Source organism: Triturus cristatus, chromosome 6 (genome assembly GCF_964204655.1).
Source record: "Triturus cristatus chromosome 6, aTriCri1.1, whole genome shotgun sequence".
NCBI lineage: Eukaryota > Metazoa > Chordata > Amphibia > Caudata > Salamandridae > Triturus > Triturus cristatus.
This window is the reverse complement of record NC_140589.1, coordinates 1820516464-1820538720: the sequence shown is the minus strand read 5'-3', so window position 1 is coordinate 1820538720 and position 22257 is coordinate 1820516464. Positions and strand designations below refer to the sequence as shown.

At 47.8% G+C, this 22257-nt stretch overlaps 1 protein-coding gene across 2 annotated transcripts in view; it reads left to right on the top strand.

Annotated features, from left to right (window-relative positions):
* The window catches only part of LOC146822090 (interferon-induced very large GTPase 1-like), a 180314-nt gene that overhangs the window by 94546 nt on the left and 63511 nt on the right, over window positions 1-22257 (top strand). The window lies entirely within an intron of this gene.

Here is a 22257-nt window from a genome sequence, read left to right as displayed (position 1 = left end):
TGCATGAGATCCATTGATGAATGGCTGAACACGCGCCACTTGAGGCTGGACTTGTACAGGACTGAGGTGATCATCTGAGGATTGTCCCCTTCCAGCTGGGTCAAGTGCTTGTGTCCCACCCGCAAGAGCCCTGCACAAGCACCCAGTGGCCACACACACAAGATGGTGTGCATCATGTTTTGCTCGCTCACATTTGCCATGCTAGTCCACAGCATCTGTACCTCATGCTGCAACGCCCTCTGCATTATGCACATGATCCACAGATAGATCCACTTCAAGAAAAGACAGACCATCCCCCAGGTCCATGACAACATCCGTGTCAAATACTGCCCTGCCCTCTACGGAGAAAGTACATCCAAACTCCAAGGAAACTTGTCCACATCTAGGGTGCATCTGCACACCTCAGCTTCAACACCCTGCGCCCCAGCCACCTCCCCGTCCACCATAGATAGCTGCAATGGATCACTGTCTGCTGCAGGATGACCTCCACACTCCACACCCACACTCAGGAGGCAGTCCACAACCCCAAAGCCAAACCATTCTTGTACGTCTGTCATCCTAGATCCCGTTGGCCCATCTCCGTGCATCCAACCTTGCCCTGGCCACCGTTCTTCACATCCACCGTACTCCAGCATACAGGACATTGTTCTCCCACCTGGCCACACATACCTGGGACTCCCTCCCCGGGAAACTCCACATGAGCCATGACCTCTACGCCTTGATGACAATCTCCCAAATAGGTCTGTCCGCACAGTTTTGCAAACCCCCCCTCAGCAGCCAGAGGCCATCACAGGTGAGTGTTGTGCTCCATGCCTACATTGAATGATACCTTGTGACCCATGTGTGTCCTGTACCAGACTCAGATCCCAGGGTATGGATGGCTGGAGTTAGTTCAACACTCAGGCATAGTTTGACATTTCCACACACATATGTTGTTGAATAATGCAAAATGACAGGAACGTCTCATGACCAAAGTAATATATTTATTTGCGGTGGGGTAGGTGTTTTGGTAGATGAAATTAGGTGCTCTACCGGGGGAATAGAATCCAAAGTTCACAGGGGGAGATGGTATCCTTGGCATTGGAAGTCATCAGAGTCCAGACCACAGTGTTGGTCATCATTGGTCAGACTGTGACCAGCAAGTCCATGTGGCAGAGAATGTCATTGGATGAGGTGCTGCTGTTGCGCCAGAGGGCCAGGTGCCAGGCCAGGTGACCTGGGAGATGTGGATGGTCCGCTGACTCTCACGGTCTTTTCCGTGGACGACCCACCTTCCGGGGGGGACCCTCAGATGCAGGCCTTGACGATGCTTGGGACGCTCCGTCAGACGAATCCTCCTCCTCCTCCTCCCTCCCTGTGGCTGGTGCTGGTCTACGCCTGGTGGCACAGGGAGGGTTGCCCATGCTTTGGGCGATCTTACGGAGTGATTGGCTCATGTCCCTGTGCACCGCCAGGAGCTCAGCCAGTCTTGCCTCCATCCATCCTTGGTGTTGTTGATGACTGGCATGATGCTCGACCTGCAGGTTCTTTATCTCATCGAGGGTCCCCTGCATCTCTGAGAGTCTCGACACAACCTGGTTGATGCCTCTGGTGTCACGCCGGTATGTGTCCAGGATATTGCGCATGTGTGACATACCGGTGTCCTGAGCGGGCTGGTCAGGTTCGCGCCTCCACCTGCCTCCACTCCCACCACCCCTGCCCACTTGAGCCTGGCCTGCCGTTGTGGGCACATCGGGTCTACGGGACCCCTGAGGGATGGCATTTGCAGGGTTGCCTGCCTCCTCCTGGGTGCCCGGAGAACCTTGTCCCTCCTGGTCAGACTGGCTCTGTTCAGTGCGAGCAGGGCTCCTTGGGTGTCCTGGGATGTGGCAGGAATGGGGGTGGTGGTTGGCACAGATGTACCTGACGCAGGTGCTGCAGGGGCTTGGGCACCAGAGGGTCCAGGTTGGTCGGGGTCATCCACGGAGTGGTGAGAGTCGTCACTGCCGGTGGGATCATCTTCACGCGGAGCCTGGGACTGTGATTGTTCGCCCCCAGTGTTGGGGGGAGATCGACGACGTTGCCCTGTGTGTGAGAGAGAGACAATGTTAATGGTGTTTCATGCGACATCTATGTTTCATACATATTCAAGTTGACACAGTTCCTCCAGGTAGTTGGATGTGCCTAGCATTCCTCTCAATGTCCACTTGGGGATGGGTATGTTGCGGGGGACAGATTGGGATGTTCTCATGAGTGTTTGACCTGTAGATTGTTGGCTATGATGCTTATTTGGCTATGGATTGGTCTTGTTGTGTCACATGTCCATTGTGGGAGTGTGTAAATCCGTTGCCTGCCCCGGGGGCGTGTGCTTGTGTTGGGGGGGGTGTGACCGGGCCTGCTGTTGTGTGTAGTGTGAGTTGTCATTGGGTCTCCCAGGTGATGTGTCTGTCCCCTCATGGTGCATGCTGGTATGACAGTGAGTGTGAGTTCCTGTGCTAGATACCTGTGCTTGTGGAGTTGGTGTTTGAGTGTACATTGGTCCCAGGAGGGCCTTGTGCTGCATACAGCAGGGCCAAGTGTCAGCTACCTTGTCAGTACTTTGCCAGTCCCTGTGCATGGGTAGGTACCTATGCCATATGGGCTGAGGGCATTGGTGTCTGCGTCTCATTTTCACAATGTGTTGTGTCGGGCCCACCCTCCCAGCCTCCCGGACATCCAGTCTTGTGTTTGTGGTTGTTGTAGCCTTGGACATGGCCTTGCCTTGATTTGTGAAGGGTGCATTGAGACGTTAGTGGCATGAGCGTGGTTTTTGAGTGTGGTTGTGTGCGGTGAGTGCTTGGGGGAAGTTGCGTGCATTCGGTGTATATGTGGTGTGGACCCCATTGCCCCCATGTTACGTAAGTTGTTTGTGTACTCACCAGGCTCTGCGACTCCTTCGACTCCGTGTACTCCCACCGGCGGTAGCAGGGCCATCACCTTCTCCTCCCATGGATGGTAGTGTACGGGTCTGCGGGGCGGCCCACCTCCAGTGATGTTACTCTGGGCATATTCTTCGATTATTTTCCTCTTGACCGCCCTGCGCAGATCGTACCACCTGGCTTGGCATTCATGCCTGGTCCTTCGGATGGACGCAACAGCATTCACCTTATCGACAATCCTCTGCCACATGGCAGATTTTTCAGCTATGCTGGTCTGTCTGACCAATGTTCCAAACAGCTGTGGCTCGACTCTGATGACTTTGTTGACAAGGAGGTCCAGCTCCGCCGTTGTGAACTTTGGATTCTTGTCTGTGGGCATGGTGTGGGGTGTGGGGTGTGGGTGTGGGTGTGGATGGTTGTGGGTGTGTGGGTGTGAATGTGACGGTGTGTGTGTGAATGTGAAGAGGGGGATGTTTGTGAAGGAGGTTGTGTGAAGGTGTGTGAGTGAAGGTGTAGTTAAGGCATAAGTCATGTTGAGTTGTTTGTGTGTGGGGTCTGGCAGCAGTGGGTCTGTTGCAAAGGCTCATGGGTTGTGTGTGTGGGCCCTTTTTATTGGTCCATTTTTGGGTGTGGCTGTGTTTGAATTTTGGTGGGTGTGTTATAAGAGGTGGTTGTGATTTTGGGCCTCTGTTTGCCTGTTTGGATGTGCCAGGTCAGTCATTGAGATGTATTTTGTCATGTAGACGTGTTTTGTGGTGTTGTGCGAGTCGAATTGACCCTCCTTGTGCTGGTTTACAGTGTCCTGGTTCCGTAAGAGTCTTTTTTGCGTAGGTACGGTCCATACATACGCGATGCTGGGTGAGGGTGCTGAGGTACGGTGTTGGAGTGCGGCGCGTACATGTGGTGGGGGTACGGTGCGTAAAGTTGCGGGCCTGGGGTACGGCACGTACATGCGGAGGTGTGGCGCGTACATGCGGGGGTAAGGCGCGTACATGGGGGGGTGGACGGCGCGTACGGGTGCGGGCCTGGGGTACGGCGCGTACATGTGGGGTGTTAGGCGTGTACATGGGGGGTACGGCGCTTACATGGGGGGTACGGCACGTACAGATGCGGGCCTGGGGTACGGCGCGTACATGGGGGGTTTAGGCGCGTACATGGGGAGTAAGGCGCTTACATGGGGGGGTACGGTGCGTACAGGTGCGGGCCTGGGGTACGGCGCATACATGGGGGGTACGGCGCGTACATGGGGGTACGGCGTGTACATGGGGGGTACGGCACGTACATGGGGGGGTACGGCACGTACATGGGGGGTACGGCGCATACAGGTGCGGGGCTGGGGTACAGTGCGGACAGGGGGGTGTACGGTGCTGACATATTGGGGGGTGGGGGGGCTGTACGGCTCGTACACGGGCATAAGTTTACCCGTGTACATGTGTGCTACTGCGTTGGCTCCGTACGGGCCATTTTACGTGCGATTGTGTATTCGGACGGACGGTCGGGATCGTACTTGCGCGCTTGGACTTGTGTTTTACGATTTGCACGTAAAAATGTCTGGCTCCCTCTCGTACACTTATCCCGACGATATTCGGTCGTAAAAACTTTCCGACGCCCTCTGGTAGACTTTTCCCGACGCTATTCGTAGTTATTTTTCACGTACGAATCGTACTTGGCCGTTTGTACGGTACTTGTACGACTCGTACGTAAAAAAATACGGATACGGGTCGTACGCAAATTTTTTGTAACGGATCGGAATCGGCACCTTAGTGTAGTGTTTTTATTTTCTATGTATTTTTATTTATTATGTTTTAGTTACTATTAACCCCTTCAGTGCCCGCCCCTTTCCCCGCCCTGTGCCGGCCGTTGCATTAGCGGGCGGGGTTTATGACGAGCTGGTCTCGTCATGGGCACAGCGCAACCGCGGCCCATGACGAGACCAGCTCGTCATGGGCATTGAAGAGGTTAAAATAGTTTTAATAAATATTTTGAACTTTTACTGTTATATTAAATTTATCAAAGTCCAATGCTTTCTCTACTGTTGATTAAACTGATGTGGAGATAGAAAATCTAACCCCTCAAAGTCCAACGCTTTCCTTACTGTTGCTTAGCCTCATGTGGGAATTGTAAATGTAACCCCTCAAAAGTTCAATACCTTCCCTACTGTTGCTTAGACTGGAGTGGGAATAGTAAACCCAATTCCTCTTTAGTCAGACCCTCCAGGATTTTGCGACTTGCAAAAAAATTGCAAAATCGTCAGTTTTGTAAAAAGGCCGCAATTTTTACAAAACTGCCTGTGAAATTTGGAAAACGCAATCATTTTTTTTTTACAAGGCACTCCAGCTCATCAGATCTGTGCCCTCTATAAAAGCATCTGTACTCATTTCATCAAGACAAGGTTTGAGTATTGTTAAAACTCGCGCTGACCTCTGAACTTAGAGCCCCATTATGATGGCGGGCGGACCGCCACCGCCGGGCCGGCGGTGCTCACTGCCGGGCTGGCGGTGGCGATCGGCCCCCTATAAGTCCTTGATTATCCCCCCGCCATATTAGTATGGCGGGTGGCACTGCGGCAGACGGAAAGAGCGGCCGCCGCTTTTCCGCCGGTCGAAATCTCGACTGGGCGGAAAAGGGACACAATATGGTGGTGGTGTCTGCAAGACACCGCCATCTATATTATGATGTTGCATATTTCATGCCTTTCCATGGCGGAGACTCCTTCATTGAAAGGCATGCAGTATTTGCTACGGGGGCCCGTTGCGGGCCCCCAGGGGGTTGGGCGGTGGCAGTCTGCACTTGGGGGTACCTATGGTACCCAGTGGCGGCTCCTCTATAGGGGCGTTTGGGCTCCGCCCCCCTGCTTTCTCGCAGTGCGAAAAGGCAGAAACCTAAATGGTAATAACTACCATTTATTTTTCTGCCTTCTTGCACTGCGAGAAAGCAGAAGTGCCTGGTTGTGGGTGGGCGGTCCTGCTTGAGGGCAGGGGGGGAGTGGCTTGCAGTATGCACACTCCCCCCTGCCCTCGATCAGGACTGCCCACTCTCCCTTTTCTCTATGTAGGCTTCTACATAGAGAAAATGGCCCAAGTGGGGCGCGCTCAGATTCGCCTCACCAGTTCTGATTGGCGGAGGGGAGGGAGGGAGGCTGCCTTTCCTGATGACGCGAGGAGAGCTGCAGCCTGCCAGCCGGGAACTGGAACACGCAGGAGTCAGGACCGGATGGCGGGAGTTGGGACCCATCCAGAAGATGGCGCGGGACGGTAAGTTAAAAGTTTTATTTTATATATTCTTTTTCCATTAAACCCCTCCCGCCTCCCCTCATCCCCCCGCGGCGCAACGACCCCATTTCCACCCCCCCCCCCCCCAGACTGTGTGTATTACTCTAGGGCCATGCATTGCCCATTAATAAACATACAAATACGTATACTACACTAGGAAAACACGCCAAGGTACCAACCAGCGTGTCAGAAGGCGCACATTTATTCTGATAAAAACACTTATGCTCTCTCTGCAGTCTCCCCTGGGTGGGTAGCCTGTGCAGCATCGCGTAAGAAGTGTTTAGCCGTCAGTTGCAGGATGATTGCCCACTGAGCACGGGCTTTCGGTTTCGAGATTTATCACCGATCTAAAATTAACTCTACACAAATGTGTGCGCGCAGCGTTGACACCTCCCACGAGTGGCACTGGGGTTACCTTGAAGCTATGAAAGAATTTTTAATACTTCCTCAGAACTTCTCAACTGGAAAGCCATTCCGTTGTGAAACACAGTCACCTTCTGAGCCCTGTCCGATTCCGACATTTTACAGCCAATCTCTCGGCGGACCGGCCGCATCTCTCCTCCCGTCAGGGGGATGGCAGGGCCATGCCTGTCCATCCCATGTGTAACGCGTAACGTGCATGGCCTGTGTCCCACTCTGGGGACTTAAAGCTTCTCAGTTGATTAATGCACCTGTTGCAAACAGCCATATGGAAACCCCCTAAGCCACCTTATATAACCAACGGGGCAAGGCACCTGCTGCTGCGAGAGCTCATTCTGCCCAGTCTTCGGTATTGGGGGGTGGTGTGGGAGCTACCGTGGTCCACTGCAGCCTTTTACTTCTGGTGTACTGGGAAAACTTACTATTGGACTCAGAACCTGAGCACCGAGATCCGCCCCCGACTCCCTGTAGAGCTTCACCCTCAAGGTAGAGGGGCAGCGCGATCCAAGAGTTGCTCAGTGAGATAATGGCGGGAATCTCAGAGCTCATCAGAGACAATAGCATTCCAGGCAGTGCTTTTTACTTTAAACAGAGACACGCACGCACGCACACACATTCGCTCACACACACACTCTCTCTCTCCCTCCTGCTAGGCGCTGTGCTGGGCCCAGCTGATAGTGTGCCCACCTAAGAGTCTCCAAGAAATAAACAAGCCTTGGCGCCGCGGCGTCGGCTTCCACACTCTTCCTCAGCTCCAATCATAGGCCCACCAGAGAAGCCTGGGGATGGGTTGGGTGGGGGGTGGACCACTTATGAACCCTGAAGAGATCATCATTCCCTGGGCGATGTAACATTGACCACAGTTCTTTGTTCTTCTCCCACAGCTGTGGCCTATCCTCCTAGAAGGGTAGACTTCCAGCACCCCTCTGCACAGCGGGTTGGCCTCTTCCCTCGAGGTAGATGCAGGAACTCGAGTAGCGTTAGAACCCACGTGTCGGGCGTGGACCTATTCACAGACAGCTGGCCTGATAACTTCACAAGGAAGGCTGCCGTGTAAGGATGCAGTGCAGCAGTGGGGAAGCAGGCAGGGCCTACATCTCAAACAGAAGAGGGGGCTCACGACGAGCAGCAGAAAGATCTAGAATTGCTAATAGAACCTTCCTTGTACAGCGGCTGTGTGCCTGTATACACTGTACTGGACACGCACACTCACACTTCAGAACTCTGCTTACACGAAGGTCTATTTTCCACTCTGGCGTCATAAGTACAGGTAACATACATAAAACACACAGAAAACTGTGCTCGTTTATGTTAAAGTGCATTTTTGAAAACTCTCAGCAGCTGAGAGTGAAGGTTTGAAGTTTACAAATGGAGAGAGCAACAAAAAACAGGAAAACAAATGTTGACTTTGAGGGATGGTGTCAATGGTCATCAGCGGGGATCTGTGAACCAATAAAAACGGTGTTGGGCCACAGAAGGGGGCCTTTCAGAAGGAGCACTTTTAAAAGGGATCAACAAAGGGGACTTCAGAAGCCTGTCAGCTGACGTGTCAAACGGGTCTGGTAAAGGCGTGAGAAGGGACGGGGCCTTCTTAAACACTTTCTGTGATGCCTGAAGAGGGACTTGTTGATAATGGACGCGCTACTTACAAAACGAGGAATTAACTTGCACTTACCTATCGAAGGCTGGCCGTGAGGGGAACGGCATTTGCGGGGAGAGTTTCCTTGCCTTCTTGCCACGAGGGACCGGGAGTAGTCCAGCACTGCCGTGAGGTGAACGGCTAGGAGACTACAAGCCCCAGCATTCACAGCTCCAGGCGCCTGTCGCTGACGACATCAGGCAGCGCCCGGGCTTGTCATAAGCCCAGCAGGCTCCACGCAGCGCGGGACGCGCTACTTACAAAACGAGGAATTAACTTGCACTTACCTATCGAAGGATGGCCGTGAGGGGAACGGCATTTGCGGGGAGAGTTTCCTTGCCTTCTTGCCACAAGGGACCGGGAGTAGTCCAGCACTGCCGTGAGGTGAACGGCTAGGAGACTACAAGCCCCAGCATTCACAGCTCCGGGCGCCTGTCGCTGACGACATCAGGCAGCGCCCGGGCTTGTCATAAGCCCAGCAGGCTCCACGCAGCGCGGGACGCGCGCGGGCAGCGCCCGGGCGAAGCCCGGGCCAAGGGCGGGCCCGTCCTTGCCCGTCACTGACTGGACCAGACTGGGCTGGGCCATCCCTCTAACATCGGCTCAACGCGCTCAAGGGGATCTGAGCAACGCTTCCCCTGTGGGCACAGAGGTTGAGTCAGGTTCCTTAAGGGAGCTTGTCCTACAAAAAAGCGCCTACAATTCTTGATGTGAGAAAGCGCCCTGCAGACGTATCAACCATCAAGCACTGCCGTTCAGTGGACTTGCTTAAACCCGCCAGAAGTTCGGGTAAGACTGTTTTCGGACACTCCCTTTTGCTACTCTATTTTGAATCTTCTATCTTGGAAGTATTATTCCTTTAATTGTTGCTCCACTGATTTCCACCTTATATTTGGTGTCTTGTTATCCCCTCTCTGAGCTAGACTTGTTTTAGCTTATCCAAGTAAAGCAGCATAATGATGACGAGGGGCAGCAAAAATGGTCCAACACATGTAACAGGCCCAATCGATCAATATATCACCAGAGCGAATGAGGCCATTAACCAAGGCATATCACTTTTAGAGCGTAGGGTGTCCCAAGATCTGGCCACGGCAAGACGCTCTTCTTTGGGGGCACTTGCTCTATCCAAGTCTCCTACAAACCAAGGGGAGTCTAGGACCTTAATGTTGGTGCAGGCCGAGACACATGGAGTTCCTAATTCTGTTGATCTCTCGGCATCATTAACATCTATAGTCTCACAATCTAGCATGACCCTTGCGAGGATGCCAGCCCTCCTGAGGAGCCCTGGCCAGGCGCCCCCGAATACTAATGTGCCAAGGAGCAATGGGCAAGGTGCTATCCCCAAAACTAAGAAGGCTAGGGAGGTAATCAAGCGCAAATGCAAATTTACCAAACAAGCCCCTACTTCTCACCAACACAGAAATAGTATCCTCATTCAGGGAGGACCGATGGATGCCCCAGCTTCCCCTTTGAATTCAATCATGCCTGGGGTTTCTACAAGATTGGGAGAGGGGTGCAGGACTTGCGAGGCCAATGATCTTTTTTTGTCCAGAATAGATGATCTTATTAAATCTCTCTTACGACCTTTGGAACTGTCACTCCTGAACATTGAAAAATTGTTGTCATCTGGGAATACATCTTGCTTGACTATCCCTCCCAATGCAGGGTTAGGCGGCGAGTTGACTGTATCTAGGGAATCCTTCAACCCACCCACCGGGACGGGCTCGTTACCATCTAATAACTCGAATAAAAGATCTGAGCCACTCGTGGGTGATTGTAAGAAGGCTGTTGAACCAGCCAAACCCCAACCCCCAGTTGTAAATTTGAATTCTGTACCATCTAAATTTCCTGGGGGAACGAATAATAATTTTGACAACGATAGGGATTTGAATGGCCAGCACTTAAATTTACCACCTGAAGCTGCCCCCTACGTCATCATAATGACAGGTGTTCCTGCCTTAAGGCCCAATATGGAGGAACCCCTGGGCTCCCTAAAAAATAAGGTTCAACACTGGCTCACCCAAAACAGACCGCTCCCACCTTCTTGCGCAAGTAAAATCCTAATGGTACGCAGGGTGTCCTGGGTAGGTGGTGGAAAAAAACGGGCCCGTGGGGATTGTGTTGTTGTAAATTTTGACAATCCATACACGGCGGAATATATTTGCCGCCGTGCCAGAAGTGCCAAGCAGGATGGAATTGAGACACGAAGGCTTTCCTTCTTCTATCCTCCCCCTAATTGTTATCCTGATCTACTAAGGGATGGTCTCAAGGATTCTAAATGGGCTGGCAGTAGGGCGTGGGATGGCTGGCAGGTCCAAAGGGGTAGGACGGCACCTTTTACCTTAGGATGGAGTGATTTGCCATTGTCCAATAGATATAGTTGCCTGGACTCGGTGGATTGACCATCATTATCTACTAGTCAGAGCATGGTGGTTCTGGACCACATCCCTCCCAGTCATTCTCTATCCACTGATGATCATCAAAGCACTCTTATAGATACTAATCTCATTCCCTCGATCCAGAAGCCCGCCATCTATGCCCTCTCGCAGGTTTTACACACAAGTTCATGCGTAACTTTAATAACGGCCGCCCCCACATCCTCCATTGGTTGCCCCAGCTCACCCAAAATTTATTCCTATCATCCATTGGATACGACAAAGATCCCGAGCTTCTCGTCTACTCACGACGTGGCTATACGCGCTGGTGAGGTAATAAACACTACTAATTCCACTCCCAATATAGGCGCGACAGCTCCAAGTCAGGGAATGGACGCAATTGTGCCTTTGAAGGTAGTCAGTTGGAATATTGCTGGTCTGGCGAGAAACTTAGCCATTCCTGAGTGGAACGCATTCATTGAAACCTGTGGGATTTGCCTGTTCCAAGAAACGTGGTGCCTTGAACCACAGCATAAACTGGGCTTTACTACCTATTTTGTCCCAGCTGTCCGACCCAAGGAGGGTAAGGGCCGCCCTTCTGGCGGGCTCTTAATTTGGATAAACATTTCCCTGCGGTGTTCTGCTAAATGCATTGCCACTATCTCCCCAGACTTACAGAGACTATCACTTCGAGGTCGGAGTGGAGGGCCGGAACTCGAAATACTGAATATCTATGTTAGAGGCTCAAGGGGTGGAGGATCCACTCTCCCCCTAACTGGTATTGACGAGGAACTCAAAAACTGTGGTTCAAATTCCCTCGTCCTACTAGCGGGGGATTTTAATTGCACTTTCGAACCGCTCGCAGCAGAGGATGTGTTGGGCTGCAGAGATGACGATGCAAGAAGAGGCATCCCACCTTTGTCCATTGCTCCAATTAAAAGATGGTCTCAAAACGCCATAGACCTTAATGCGCTCTGTTTAGAATACGGACTGAGAGCTACTAATGGCAGATCTAAATCTGATCAAAAGGGGGCACATACATTCAATAGAATAGGTCATTCGTCCAGGATCGACTATGCCATGTTGAACTTCTGCCTGTGGTCCTTCCTGGAGGACATGGAGGTCCGTCCGTCTATAGACAGTGACCACAACCCCCTGCTCTTATCCTTCTCTCACTTGTGGAAGAGCAGCCCCTCTATCCTATTTTCTCACGTGTGGAAATCCTCACACAAAGTTTGTCCTACTAACTGTGGCAGGTGCCTGAAGTGGAAGACGTTCAGTGGCAACGAGACCAAGATGCGGGAGGCACAATTAGTAATGGCTAATATCTCATTGCGCCTAGATTCCCCCTCTATAAGTGCACTAGAGGTATCCGTAGCTTTTTCCCAAACCACAAAGGCTATAGGTGACCTATTTATAGCCAAGAATGCGGGTAAGGGGGCTAGGGGAGATTCAAGGAAGGGCCCATTCGGATGGTTTACAGACTCTTGTCGATTAGCTAAAAGGGAACTATTAAAAGCTGTAAAAGCTAAGAATAGAAACCTAGTATGTATAGCCAGGGGCAACTATAAGAGAGCTCTAGCAAAAGCAAAGGCAGATTGGGAAGACCAGTTCTGGTGCGATCTTAAAGCCGCAAGCACAAGAAAAGATGCAAAGGGCTTCTGGGACCTCCTGAGATCCAGGGAGAAACCTGTGGACTCAATGATTACGTGTAATGTCCCAGAGACTGCATGGGTTGATCACTTCACTAAACTTTACTCAATGCCTCAGGAAGTGGGGGCGAGTCTGAGTGCCTGTCACCCTTACGACTTTGTCCAACTTAAGGATGAGCTTCAGTTTACACCTAAGGAAGTGGAGGGGGCAATAATCAATTTGGTCCCCAATAAAGCAGCAGGTCTGGACGGAATTCCCGGAGACCTGCTTCGCGCTAACCCAGATCACTGGGGAAAACTCATCTCTGCCCTATTAAATTCCAACTTTGAAGGGGCATCTCTTCCGACTTCATGGAAGGGTGCTGAGGTCGTCCCTATTTTTAAGAAAGGCTGTCGGAACGACCCGGCTAATTACCGTCCAATAAGTCTTCTAGACACCTCACAAAAGGTGGCTGGTAAGGTGGTCTTAACCAGGATATTGCAGTGGGTGGAGGACAAGGGCATCCTCTCCGATTTCCAGGCAGGGTTCAGAGTAGGCACGGGGACAATAGAGCAATCTTTCAGATTAATGATGCTTTATTGGAAGGTCGTTCTCCTGGCCAGGGGCAGTCTATATCTCGCCTTTATAGACTTGCGGACTGCCTTCGACTTAGTTCCCCGTAGCCAGCTCTGGAGAGTATTAAACGAACTGGGTATTACACCCTATTTGCTAAACCTGCTAATAAATCTACACGCGGACAATTTTGCTCAGATCAGGTGGGGTAGCCAGGGGCAAAAAACAGCATGCATCCCTGTAAATAGAGGGGTACGCCAGGGATGTGTTCTTGCTCCTACTTTGTTTTCCTTATACGTTAATGGAGTGGTGGAGCACCTGCTTCAACACCCAGCAGACGCACCATCCCTGGCTGGTAAAAGAATACCTACTCTTCTATTCGCAGATGACACCCTCCTGATCTCGAAATCCCCGGCAGGTCTGCAGAGCTTGCTTACTAATTTTAAGTCCTTTTGTGATGTAAGAGGGTTGGTCATTAACACTGCAAAGACAAAGTATCTGGTTCTTAATCCCCCTAAAAAACTGGCTAAACCACCGACATTAGATTCTGTCGCGCTGGAGAGAGTCTCAGAGTTCGATTATCTGGGTGTCCGACTCTGTGACTCTATGAGTTGGAACTGCCACCTCCAAAAGATGTTGTTGACACACAAGAGGGTAGTGGGCGCCTTGCTCAAGGAACATCGCGCCTCATCCTTAAAACCTATCGCTGCCGTTCTGGACATTTACAAGGCAAGGGCTGTAAGCGCCGCTCTATATGGGGCTGAACTTTGGGGGGTCCAAAAGGCAGATCTTCTTTCCCGTTCGGAAAACAAATTTCTAAAAGCTCTAATGGGGCTTCCCTATAGTACCCCAAACCTCCCCTTGTTCCTGGATACAGGAATTCGCCCATTGAGAGACCAAGCAAGGCTTCGCCCTCTCCTCTTATGGGCAAGAATTTGGAGAACGCCAGAACTATCCAGCTACGCAGACGGCCTAACCGACGTGCTGGGTTCATCAGCCTGGGTCAAGATTCCTTGGTTGAGGGAAGTCAAGCGTCTTCTCTTCAACCTTGGCCTCGGCGAAAATTGGACCAATAGATCTGCTCCTCCTAAATTGGAGCTGAAAAAGATTTATTGGGCCTGGGTAGCGGGTACTAGAAACAGTGATGCCAATTTATGTAGGACATCCATGGATTTTCTCCTGATTAAGGATGTGGTTTTCCGCGAACCTTACCTGGACTTTATTACAAACCGCAAGGATAGGGCTTTGTACTTCCAATTTAGAATAGGTTTACTCCCTGTTGGTGAACTGACATCTAGGTGGAAGGCCCCAAGGCAGACAACCTCCTCCTGCCCCTTCTGCGATAATAGGCTTGAGTCTGTACCCCATCTACTGTTTGAATGTTTGGCTTATTCAGCCCCCCGAAGTAGATGGCTTAAGCCTCTTTGCAGAAAACTTGGCACCAGGTTCCATATAGAGGCCATCCGAATACTAAAAAATGACCCCCGTCCTCTTTTTGTTTGTGGGTTAGCCAAGTTCCTTGGTTGGGCTTGGCGTATTAGATCAATAAGGCTTGCCTATCTTGTTTAATTTGTTTTTATCTTATTTCTCCGGTTTTTATCTAATTTATTGACACCAGTAGCGGATCTGAAATGTCTGGCCTTTTCGCAATGTACTGATGTCTTTTAATATTTTAATGTGTATCTTTTATATGTATGCTTTTAAGATATATCTATATCGAAATAAAGCCTTGATGATGATGATGATAATGGCAGCTGGAGAGCATGTCCTGCACAGCGTGATACATAGGGAAAAAAAGCCCACCTGATCTTCGCAGGGGAAGCCCTTGTGCCCCTTTACTAGGAGATTTCACCCCCAAAACAACTCTTCGGCAAATGCTTAGGATTTGCAGCTTTTTTACGGTACTGCCTTGGCTTTAGCGTCAGTGATTCCAAAGAAAAACTCTGATTTGATTAAAGTATAAGCGTACCTTTTTTTAATTACAGATATCTCAATAAAAGTTCACAATTCAGACGGATTTCACCCTGTTGTGTTACATTAGGGTACAACATTTTTCGCCTCACCACTTTCAAAATCCACCAGTCGCCACTGATGGTACCCCCAACATTGGCATGGACAGGGTGGCAGGCACAACGGCCATTCACAACAATTTGGCGGGCGGTGCTGTGAGCACCGCCCACCACAATGTTGTGTATGTGGGTTGCCACGGTGGCGGTGGGATCCTAATTGACAGTGCGGGACCGCCGCACCACTGATGGCCGGTCCCAGCACCGCTAGGGCGCCCGCCATCCTAATGGGACCCTTAATCTTGAAAAAGCCGCAGCAGCCGTCTCACGGCGGATCAAATGTTACTCAACGAGACAGCTGCCCACTTCTGTGGAAGCCTAAGCTGTGAGATGCGCACAGACACTGTAAGGGTTTATTAAACTTACACTTGTGTTAATGTATGTTCAAGAAAACCAGAAAAAGTATTTGAAAGTCATTTAGTAAATGTGGGATTAAACAATGTTAGAAAAAATATCGTATTTCTAATGGAATGTCTCCAGTTTGTCAGTACTGAGCACAACAGCATGTTCTGGAATCTTAATTATATTTTCAGGCATTACTGTATGACACATTCTTGAGAATTCTTGTTCACACCGAAGAAATCTCTGTGTTTGTTAGTCGCATTGAATACATGAGACGCAGCAAGGAATAGAATTCCACGTGCTTCGTGACAAAAAAAAACCTGGCAAAATATTATTAAAGCATGGTGTAAATAAAACGATCTGCAACACAATATCTATTGCATGCAAGGAATTGGCAGTGCACGAGCATGGTTATTTTTCATTATTTGGAGGCTCATAAACATCAAATACTTTGAGATGACTCAGATTACATACAAAACCGGAAAGGGGAAAGGCGCAGACCCTTGATTACAGTGACTGTAATCAAGGGAAACCATTGCTTGCATACTTCGCAGCTCGTGGTGAGTGAGGCAAGATGACAGGATGTGGCGTTACAGTCAAAACTGCCTGTTCCACTCTCGGCGTCGGCTCATTATCCTGTGATTCTGGGCAAATCACTTAAACACTAAAAACATGAATATGTCCTTGTGTAAAGTAACTGGCGCTCAGGTAAACTATACCTTCGGGTTGAGTTTGAGCTATAAATATGAACAAGCATTGGCATAGCCAATAGGTCTCGCCTTCGGGACCTTATAAGGGTTTAGTTATCCAGCACAATATCCTTGGTGCAACCACATCAACTGTTGCATGGCTAAACACTTATAAGGTCCCAAAGGCGAGACCTATTGGCTATGCCAATGCTTGTCTATTTTTTGTTTTGTTCTAAAATGATACAAAAGAGGGCGATAACACTTTTAGAAAAAGAAGTTGGAGGCACCTTAATGACGTGTGTAAGATAGAGGGTGCTTCTCACGTTGGCGACACTGCTGGACCGAAAGGACCAGGCGCAATGCAATTTACATGAATTTAAGACTGTGAAATTTTATAATAACAAGAGATCCATCACAATTCAAAACCCTTGGTGGCCTATGTCATTGTGGGGAATATGAAAGATATGAGGACTTTATTTCACGCCTTGAGAACCATCTCTTCAAACATCAGGTCAGGGCCCTGGCACATTTCATTTTGTTTATGATATTACACTGTGCTTTCACTAGAAGGAGATGGGACGGCTAAGGACACGTGGCAACAAGAAGCCTGCTGGAGAAATCATCAGACATTCTGTGCCGCGAACCCTACCCAAGAGGGGAAGTAAGCCTCTGGTTCAAAATATTTCCCATAGTGCTTGTTCCTTTTGAAGTTGGCCAGGTCGGCCTGCAGCGCGAAGGCAGCCAGCAGGAAGTAGGCCTCTTCTCGGAGCACGCACTGGGACTGCAGCACTTGCTTCCTCAGGTGCCAGCAGGCGCGCAACACCCATTGGACTCAAAGGGCTTCAGCCCCCCCCCTCGTGTGTGGCAGCCCGGGATGAGACAGCTTCCCGGGCACACACACAGCCGCACCCGAGCACTTCTCAGGTCTTTAAAAGACCATTTGCACGTTAATGAGGCCTTGCTGTTGTTTCACCCCTTCTAAGAGCCTCTGCAGCTCCACTCTGCATGTTGCTTAAAGCTTCAGCCCCCCCCCGAATTTTTTTCTTAGCTCCCCCCCCCCCCCCCTCCGAAATTTGGCTCTAGTTGCGCCTCTGGGTGCCAGTAACAATAGTATCATGCCGTTCTATCACTGAGAGGAGAAAAGAAAGGGAGTTAGCGTGGATCCTTCGATGAACAAAAGTGCTTTGTGATGGTGCAGCCAAGTAGTGAACGCTGTTTCAATTTCGCCCTTGTCAATGCACGTGCACAGTTAAAAAGAACACACATCCGGCGTTTTCAAAGAAGCAAGCGGCCAACAATGTATGTGTGTTGGTAAATGTCCATGACGTGGTGCTGTCACACCATCGTACAGCTGCCACTGCCCGTGCCGTGTGTCACACCTCTACTCCGTCCTGCTTTTAGCCAAAATATTCTGTATGCTTATAATTGGAGCGTTACGTCCAACGGGGGGAAAACTGCAAGCTCCAGAATCCAATGCGTTGTTGGAACAAAATAGGTGGAGGTGCCACACTCGCCTGGATCCCCATGGTAGCTATTTACCGCAAGTGCAGTCTGTGTGCATTGATGGCAGTAATAGGCTCACACTGTTGTTATGAGGCAGCACGAGATTTGCAGAATCAGTATATGGGAGGGGTGTTAACTTTAGATAAAGTGTATTCGATAGCTGTACAAGGCTACAGCTTAAAACAAACCAATCCTTACAGTTAGTATTAAATGTCAACAGGAAGTCGGAGCCAGCAGTAACTTAGTGCCCCGGGCACCCATATCGGGTTGCAATGCAGATGCATTTACTGTGCACGATTACTCTGTGATTTATTTGCCTTGTGGGAAACGTCAGCGCAAACAAACTGCAATCGGTAGAAAAAGCAGAATCCTTGTCCTGTTAATATCAATCAGGCAGGGATGCGGTTTGCAGATTGCTCTGAAATGCTGTGAATGTAGGCCAAGGACGGCAAAACCCCAACCCTGCATTCTTAGCATGATAGAGAGCAGTCCCCGCCCCTCAGCCTGGCAGGGGCTGCAATGTTAAAACAAGCCTGTTGTTTGTGTAAACAAAACGTGCGGGCGCAAACGGGAGTTGTGTGTGCGCGGGCACGCGCAAAAGTGAAAGAGTTCAGGAATAGAACATTGGAGAGGCGAGCGAGGCGCGCGCGCTTGTGCTTAACAGCAAGCTGGTGGCCGCCTTTGGTAGCACTTTAAAAACCCGCTTTCTAAATGTCTCGCTAGACCAGCACATGCGCTAGCTCTAGCGAGACCTAAAAAGCGCAGAGTCCAAAAGGACCACTACTAAACTACCCCAGCTACTCTGTGGAAACTTAGAAGAGCTTAATGATGTGAGAGGGTAATTCTGAGGTGACTAGCAGGGTGAGAGGTGTAGGTTTAGCCCACAAAGAAGAAGATTTCTAGTTTGAAATAGTAACACACATGTTCTATGAATAGTCAATTTCTACATTTTGCATAGAATTTGAGTTGAACTTACATGCCTGAAACAGATAAAAAAACAGAAGGTAGGCTGAATACAAATTCACATATGATGGACCCCTTTTCTGCGGCAAACGTCTGACTCCTGGGAAACACCCCATGCAAGGCAGAATTCCTTAAATTTTTTTACTCCCATCACAACACTCCTTCTGCCTGCATCCAAATGGAATCTTGATGAGCTAATGATTACGTCTTCACCTTCAAGGGGGAACTGAAACCAGCTTTTGAAACATAAGGGAGGATCTGATCACCCTTATAATTCAATGTTATGTATTTAATCTTATACGACTGGAGGTCTATCAAACTCTGGACATAAATCATCAAACAGCAGATGGTTTCACTCCTCACCTTTTCTACCATATTTGATTACTCATGTCTGTACAGTGAGTAGTAATGTGCTGCAGTGAATTATAAGTGCTATTTATGCTGGGCCCCATGGAAACAAAATAAATCACAAACAGCTCAAACAACTGTGCATGTGGAACTCCGACCATATCACCTGTGTCCCAATTTTTTGCACTGGGTCTGATGCAGTAAATTGGTAGATTTCAATTCTTTCTACACAGTTCATCAAGAGAGTATCAGTGGGAAAAAACAACCCGCCAAATAGGTAAATATATTTAGAAATGTAACCTGTCGGAGTAATGTGTGGACCTGATCACAATTTTTTTTTTAATGAGTAGTTGTGTGCAACAGACACAATCACGCATGCATGCATGCACACACACACACTCACACACGCACACACACACTTACGCTCACACACACACACGTGATACTTTGACTTTTGACTTGGGGCTTACTTCTTTTGGTATTCACAGAAGGCATTTACTAGTAGTAAAGTTAGGATTTTGTATTAAGTTTGGCTTAAGACAAAATCCTAACCTAAGTCTGTCTTAAGTTTGTCTTAAGTCTGTCTTAAGTCTGTCTTAAGTTTGTCTTAAGTCAAACTTAAGACAAAATCCTAACTTTACTACTACTAAATGCCTTCTGTGAATACCAAAAGTAGTAAGTTTAGGATTTTGTCTTAAGTTAGTTCTGTGAATCGGGCCCTCTTTTATTATTTTTTTTTGTTAGGTATGCTTATGTTTGTAGAGAAATGTTTTTCCTATATTCCTTTAGTATTAAACATATTTTGCATATATATTGTTTTAATTAATTACATTTTTTAATATTATTTGTAAAATTGGAAGATTATACAAATATTAATATATGGTACAGAAATTGGTTTTATTTTTAAATTTAGTGTACGCTATAAGAAACTACATTATATGAAATACATTTTATTTTAATATGTTAATTTTGTTACTTTATATATGTTAAGTAATTTTGTAGGTTTATATCAATCAATCAGGGAATCTCTAAGCACGCTACTCACCCGCTCAAGGCGCTATCTATGTGTGTGTGCATGTGTGTGTGCGTATATATATATATATATATATGTCATGTGATCAAGGTCCAGGAGGGACCGAAACGCGTCATGGCCGACTAGCGAGAAATAAACTAATCTGCACAAAACTGTGGTCCGTGCCTGCTTTGTTACCTTGGAGATTGCGGAACGAAATAAGCAGCAAAACTGGATATATATATATATATATATATATATATATTTATATATCCACAGTTCATCTCCGAAAAGGGGAGCCTCCAACCGTGCAGGGCGGCCTCGAGAACAACAGGCACGGAGAAGCCTGTCAATTAACACAAACAAATGTCGAAGCCCAGTTCAGGAACAGCAGTGCATTTATTTTCAAAATTCAAAGGCAGCATGCTCTCATTACTTTCCCTACGCGTTTCAACTCCAACTGAGTCTTGTTCACAGGTGAGGCAGCTTGCCTGTGAGGAAATCACATGCTAATTTGTAAAATCCAGGCTCTCACGTGACCCCCATATTTGTAAAACTGCATGTCCCAAAATGCACTATTGCTGTAAAAAGTACATTTCCATCTGCAATGTGTAACCCAATAAAGCATAATTCCATCCAGGGAATTGCAAATGTTCATTTAAAAATGTTATTTCTGAGTGCATTTTGTGTGGAAAATTCTTCCAAATATGAGAGAACTCGTGCAAGATCAAGGACCCTCGATCCGCATATTGTGATTCTTTCAAACAGCCTCATGTAATGCTGCCAAATAAATGTCTCAATTATTGCACAGTGTCCGGAAAAGTCAAGAGGAGAAGACTGGTAAATTACAATTTTCCAGTCCAAATTGCAATTTAGGGGTCAGTGACCTCATGAGTCTTATTTATAGGAAATATCTCATGGTATATCCATGTCATTGACACTCATCCGTATTGCAGATTGTAAATTTACGGCATCTTGGCTTCTCATTTATCCTCATATCTCCCATATCCGGAATTTCTGATATTTGGCTCTGTGGCTGAACAATCCCTCACAAAGCCAATGTGCAAACTTAAAAGTCAGTGCTCCACATAAACAAAATTCAACATGAGATCCTTGATATATCAGTTGAGATTGTGGTCATTACTATTTCGCACATATGTTTATTTATATCACTTACTTGGCTCACTCATATATTTGGGCACCTCTTTGTCACTGTGCTATTATTAAGTGTATGTACATTTCCTCATCCACATTTAAACCAAAAGGAGAGTTGGTGTATATTCTGATAACAAAGCGGCGACATTTCAGCGTCTGTTCTCCTATCTCATTCTTAGGGACACTTGCTATGCCATAATAACTCATGATTTTCCAATTATTCTCATGATTTTTAATATAATGTTTGGCAATGCTGTAACTAATATCCTTGTTTTGTATCCCTGTATATGTTCTATTATCCTCTTTTTCAAGCAGCAGGTGGTACTCCCTACATACTTGAGGCCGCACCCACACTCAATGATATAGACTGCAAATTGTGTTTCAGAGGTGATCCTTTGGTTTATAGCAATTGTTCAATTTTTGAAATCTCACATTTCTTTGCTGTTTTCCCAAATCTTGCCTTATATTTAACGAATCCATTATTGTCTTTATCCAACCATGTATGTTGTTTCTTGTCACTGACATGACTTCTGACCAGTATGTCTTCCAGTGATGGTACCTTCCTATATGTGACCTTTGGTCTCAGACCAATTTTATTTACTATAGCCAGATCATTACAGATAATATTCCAATGTCTATTTAAGATTCTATAGATTTCTTTCCTTTCCTTGCTGTATGCTATCAATCTGATTTTTTTTGTCTTTGTTTTCACATCCAGCATTACTTTTTTGAACCAAGTTTTGAGTGTGTGTTTTTAATGTAGCTCTTTCTGCTCCTTGTTTTATATATGACCAGGGATAGCCTCTCTTTTGGAATCTTTGTTTCACTTTGTGAAACTGAGAAGTTCTGCCTTGTTCTCAAGAACTCTCCATAAGGAATACTTTTTATGTGAGTTTTCGGATGGAAACTAGTACTATGTAGTATACAATTCATTGCTATTGGATTCCTATATAATGTAGTTTCTATTTGATTGTTTTTAATGTATACATTCACATCAAGTAAATCAATCTTAATTTCACTTGTATTGTACGTTAGTTTTAGGCTACTTTCATTCTTACTGAGTTCATTGAAATATGTCAAAAACTCTTCTCTGGTTCAAATCCAGATTATAAAGAGACCGCCTATGTATCTCAACTATAATACAATTTTCTCTAAATGTGGTTAATGCTTCTACTTCAAGCAATTTCCTGCTCCAACCATCCCATTGTCAGATTGGCTAGGAGAGAAGGAAACTCCCATGGCAGTAACACACTCCTGTTGAAATACTTGATGGTTAAACAAAAATATGTTATTGTTAAGACATATTTCTATCATGCTTAGTAGCATCTTGGATGTTGTGCCTCTCTTATATTTCGTTGTCTCAAAAAGTAT